The sequence below is a fragment of the Colobus angolensis genome, unplaced genomic scaffold (assembly GCF_000951035.1).
Source record: "Colobus angolensis palliatus isolate OR3802 unplaced genomic scaffold, Cang.pa_1.0 Scaffold6, whole genome shotgun sequence".
Taxonomy (NCBI): Eukaryota; Metazoa; Chordata; class Mammalia; order Primates; family Cercopithecidae; genus Colobus; species Colobus angolensis.
Genome location: NW_012119598.1, coordinates 19,181,446 through 19,186,820, shown reverse-complemented (window position 1 = coordinate 19,186,820; position 5,375 = coordinate 19,181,446). Strand labels below are relative to the sequence as shown.

Sequence of the window (5,375 nt, the reverse complement as noted above, 5' to 3'; positions counted from 1 at the left end):
GGAGAGGTGGCGGAGGCGGACGAAGACCCGGACTGGCTCCTGAGGACGTCGGCAGTGGCGGAGGCAAAGGCTGGCAACGCTCTGTAAGCGAAGGTAGGCTCCCTAGGGGGCGGAGGGGGCGGGTGAGAAACAGAACGATTTGCTAGGAGTGTATGCGCCTGTGCTAGGGTTCCCAGGAATTCTTACAAGCGTAGACAGCCCAGCAATCAGGCCTGTGAAGTGGGGTTCAGGGCTGAAGTGGAAACTGGGAAGAACGAGATTGGACAATAAATGACCTAAATCCGAGGTCCAATATTTAAAGTGTGTCCAAAGCATTGGTGTGTTTTAATTATTTTTTTTTCTTTTTTCTTTTACAGACAGGGTCTCCCTCTGTCGCCCAGGCTAGTGTGCAGTGGCACAATCATAGCTCACTGTAACTTGAAACTCCTGGGCTTAAGTGATCCTCCCGCCCCAGCCTCCTCAGTAACTGGGACTACAGGCTCGCTACACCACGCTTGGCTAATTTTTCAAAATTTTTTTTTTTATGGAAACGGACTCTCGGTTTTTGCCCCAGCCTGGTGTATTAATGATTTTTAGAAAAAGAGAAATACTGCCAAATAGTGAGTGATTCCCTGGAGATGTGGGAAACTGGGGTGCTGTAAACATTCTGTCTTGTTCTGTGGTGGGTTACACAGGTGTATGCGTATGTAAAAAATTCACTGAGTCATACTCTTTTAAGATTTGTGCACCTTAGGGAAGTTTCTCTTCAATTTTATGAAATTTAAAAACAAAACTATAGCAGATGCTTTTGAAAAGCTAAGAATGGAGACTAGAACAACTTGAGGACTTGTATGACCAAAGGAGCACGTCTACACTTTCTGTTTGTGGGCAGGAATTATTGTGAAATTTCCCTTCCTTAATTCTTGTAACGTGCACTTTTTTTGTGTTATAGCAATAAACTTTATTTCTCTAGAAATGGTGTGTACAAGTGGAGTCCGTGCTGAGAAATTGTTAGAACAGCTAAGACGTTGAGTCCAGGAGTTTGAGACCAGCCTGGGTAACATAGCAAGACCCTGTCCCTACAAAATATTTAAAAATTAACCAGGCATGGTGGTGCACCCTTGTAGTCCCAGGTACTCAGGAGGTTGAAGTGAGAGGACTCCTTGAGCCCCAGTGTTGGAGATGGAAGTGTCATTACACCACTGCACTCCAGCCTGGGGGATAGAGGAAAACCCTGTCTCAAAAACAAACAAACAGCTAAGACGTGATTAAATTATGTGCATGATTTTGTTAGACAGTTCAAGTTTGTGTGAAAGCAATAGAGTTGTGCTACTCCAGCGGCTGTGGCACTATGATAAAGATTATGCTTCTCTTTTAAGTAGAGAACTGCTTTATGAAGCCTTGAATTTAGGTTCCAGAGTTTCTGAATGAAAATGAAGATGAGAAAACTGCAACATTATTTTGCTTTTCTGTACCCAATATAAATCAGATACTTTCCACTGACATCTCAGAAAAGTCTGAGAGTCACCTCCTGATACCACCAGGGTCTTGCAGAAGCCATTTGTCAACAAGTGTTTGATAAGAAGTGAATTCATGTTCCCAAGTAATGAGAGAAATGCCTCCTCCCTATATCCTAAGCATACTGAGGCCAAATTTGGCAACAAAAGGGGAAATTTTCCTGAAATACATGCTTTTATGCAATGTTTGCTATTTCACAGATTAATCATTAAATTAGACCCACCAATAATAGCATGCTAGTATAATCCAAACTAGTTTCACTAACAATTTAAAGGGAATGTTAGAATGATGGTGTTATATTGTCCTTAATATTGCAAAGTTGACATTGAAAGAGTGTATGACATTTTCCTCATACATTCAGATGGATCTGCAGTTATGGTCTGTCAGCTAAAGAATGAGAAGTTCTTAATTTAGAAAGGAGATCTCTTTCTCATGAGTGGTTTCAGACTGTAGAGTGGCCATTCTGACAGGCTGAGAAGTGTAGCCTCAGGCCAGAAGCCAGAAACTGACACTTCCAGGGAGGGGCAAAGGGAACAGGAATTTATGCTGAGGAAGGTGGCCAAATATACATATTCAATAAGCTGTAGGATGACTCATGAATATTTATGAAAGAAGGAAATGTACCTATGTGTAACTGAGCTTCATGGGTACCATGCACAAAAAATGGCAGTGTTACCACGATCACAGGATGGAGTTTTGGGCCCTCTTACATCAAAAGGTAAAGCAGAGGACAGAAAAACCCTTACTGTGCATTCTCAGTAAACTGGCCAGAACCAGTTTGTGGTCTGTGACTTCTTATCAGGTACAAAAGGAGGGATAGCATCAGGGGGTTGGTTGATATCAGTAGTAGAATCTTCTGAAAGGGCTGGTTTCCCTTAAGCCCTTAGGGAACAAAGCCTAACTGTGGTTAGCAGGAGAGGAGGTATAGAGTTGTATGTGACACTCTATCTACTCTTGGCCCAGAACTCAGTTTTCAAAGTTACTCTGGGGTCCCGTTAGCCAAGAAAGTGTGTAGTGAGCCGAGATCGCACCGCTGCACTCCAGCCTGGGCAACAAGAGTGAAACTCCATCTCAAAAAAAAAAAAGAAGGAAAAGGAAAGAAACTGTGCCTTCAGTCAGTTGAGAGGCTTTGAATTTTATTGTTAGTTTACATTGTACATGTCTTTTATCAGTTTCCTTAGTGTGCATTTCCCATGCAAAAAAAGAAGCTGCAGAAAATTACTTGAAAATACAAATGTGTGGAGTAGAGATAGGATATTAAACTATAGTTCAATATCTACTTTAGTCTGTTTTTGCTGCCTCCTGAAAGTAACAGGATTTTTTTTTTTAAGGCATAAAGTACTAGGATAGCAGGACAGGAGAGACAAAATTAATAAAAGTTTGGAAAGGCAAATGGACAAGTGGGAAAGGATTTTGCAACTTCAAGGAAGCTGAATTCTGAACCAGCAATGAGGAAAGCCATTGAGCAGCCCAGTTTGCATTACAGAATCCCCAAATGCTCAGGATTAGCAGCACCAGGTACCTCCATGAAGTGTGAGAGTATGGTTGAAACAAGAAGGATTGCTTGAAATGCTGGTTCAGAACAGGCCAAATTCCCAGATCCCTTTCTCAACTTCTTGCAACCAAGTGTGTACATCTCACCACACTAGCAGGCTTTGGGGGTTTATTCTCTGGAAAGGGTAAAAAAAAGAGTGTCTAGACTGAGAAGATACAATACACAGTTGAGCACGGGAGCATACAGAAAACATGAGGATTAATTGAGTACAGCAAACTGGATGCTGGGACCCTCGCCTACTTCGCTTCTTCTTTTCTTATATGAGTATATAACAGTGGCTCCAACAACAGAATCCTTAAGACAGGAATTGGGAGATCCATCTGTGGAAAGTCTGACTAGCGCAAAGACATTAAAGACATCAGCCAGGCATGGGGTTGTGCACCTGCAGTCCCAGCTACTTTGGAGGCTGAGGCAGGAGGATCACTTGAGCCCAGAAGTTTGAGGCTGTATTGTGCCACTGTACTACAGCCTGGGTGACAGAGTGAGGCCCTACCTCTAAAAAATAAATAAATAAATACATCTAGGTTTCCAAATAAAATACACTCACATCACCCTACAGTATAAGCCCCACCCACATTCTTTACCTTTATTCATTTTAGTACCTATTCTATTTTTTTTTTTAAGACAAGGTCTTGATCTGTAGCCCAGGCTGGCGTGCAGTGGCACCATCACAGCTCACTGCAGCCTCGAACTCCTAGGTTCGAGCCATCCTCCTGCCTCAGCCTCCTGAGTAGCTAGGATTACAGGCATGCACCACCATGCCTAGCCAATTTTAAAACTGTTTTAGTAGAGATGGGAGTCTCACTATGTTGCCCAAGCTAGTCTGAAACTCCAGGCCTCAAGCCATCCTCCTACCTTGGTTGCCCAAAGCACCAGGTGATTGATAGCAAAAAAAAAAAAAAAAAGGAAGAAGAAGAAGTTTTAAAAATGAGAATTAAGGGAAATCTTTGAGAAAATAGTGCAAAAAGATGAAGATACAGAAAAATAGAAAAAATGAGAAATTTACCATACCACATAAGAAGATTCTAGAGACAAATAATAGGGGTCCCAGAAGGAGAAATAAAAAAAGCAGAGGGATGGCCAGGCTCAGTGGCCCACGCCTGGAATCCCAGCACTTTGGGAAGCCAAGGCTGGTGAATTATATGAGGCTGGGAGTTCAAGACCAGCCTGGCCAACATGGTGAACTCTCTTCTCTACTAAAAACACAAAAATTAGCTGGACCTGGTAGTGCACGCCTGTAATCCCAGCTACTCAGGAGGCTGAGGTGGCTGTGATTTTTCACTGTTCAGTGAAAACCTTTAGGGTGCCAACACCCTATGGCCCCCACACTTCTAACCAAGAATTTGATACCCAGCAGAGCTATACATCAAGGATGAGAAATAGTCTAACCGTGTTTTATACGTGCAAAGTGGAAAAACAGTATTTTTCTTCCTTGCGCCTTTTCAGGAAGCTCTGGAGTTTGGGCTTCATCAATATAAGGGTGGCCACTAAAAAACAACAACAAAAAAGAGGAAGACATGAAATAAAGCTGGAGATTTAGACAAGAAGGAAATCTCCAGAATGATGATGAAGAGCGATCCCAGAAAGCTAGCTGTCTACCAGGAATAGAGAATAGTCAGGGCAGATTCCAGGAGAGAATTCTCCAAGATGATACTGATAGTATAGCTGATGACTGGAGAGACTGAGAGTGTATTGATAGGAAATTGGGACAATTGGCAGAATTTAGAGTTGAATTAGGAGTAAGTACAATCGTGCCTACATGATGAAGCCTGCATAAAAACCCAAGAGGATGGGGTTTGGAGAGCCTCCTAATAGCTGAACAGGTGAAGGTAGCTGCAGCTAACCCATCTCTTCATCCGAATCCTCCGCAGTATCCTTTATAATAAATGTGCAAAGATAACTAAGTATTTCTCTGAGTTTTGTGAGTTGCACTAGCAAATTAAGCAAACCCAAAGTGGAAGGTGTGGGAACCCCAGCTTGAAGCCGATTGAGACCTGGACTTGCAACTGGTGTCTAAGTGAGGAGGGAAGTCATAGGGATTGAACTCCCAACATACAGATCTGACGCTATCTCCAGATTGGTAATGTCAGAATTAAATCAGAAGATACCCAACTGGTGTCCAATATGTGGTGTGCTGGGGGGAAGAACCCCCACATTTGGTCGCAGAAATCTGGATGATTGGGGCGTGAGAGAGAGGAAACACTTGTATTAAGATATAATTCAGTTTATTTAACTATCTCTTGTAATGTGTATTAAGGGGTTTGCCTCTACCACCAGACGCACTGAAAATAATTTTTTGTATCACTTTTTTTTTTTTTTTTTT

The 5,375-nt window shown here is 42.3% G+C and overlaps 1 protein-coding gene across 1 annotated transcript in view; it reads left to right on the top strand.

Moving 5' to 3' along the window:
- Window positions 1-63: 63 nt before the first annotated feature.
- TPMT (thiopurine S-methyltransferase) overlaps window positions 64-5,375 on the top strand; it is a 25,502-nt gene continuing 20,190 nt past the window's right edge. Inside the window, exon 1 of the mRNA XM_011962750.1 lies at window positions 64-93. The gene's annotated coding sequence lies outside the window, so the exon portion shown is untranslated. The remainder of the gene's footprint in view (window positions 94-5,375) is intronic.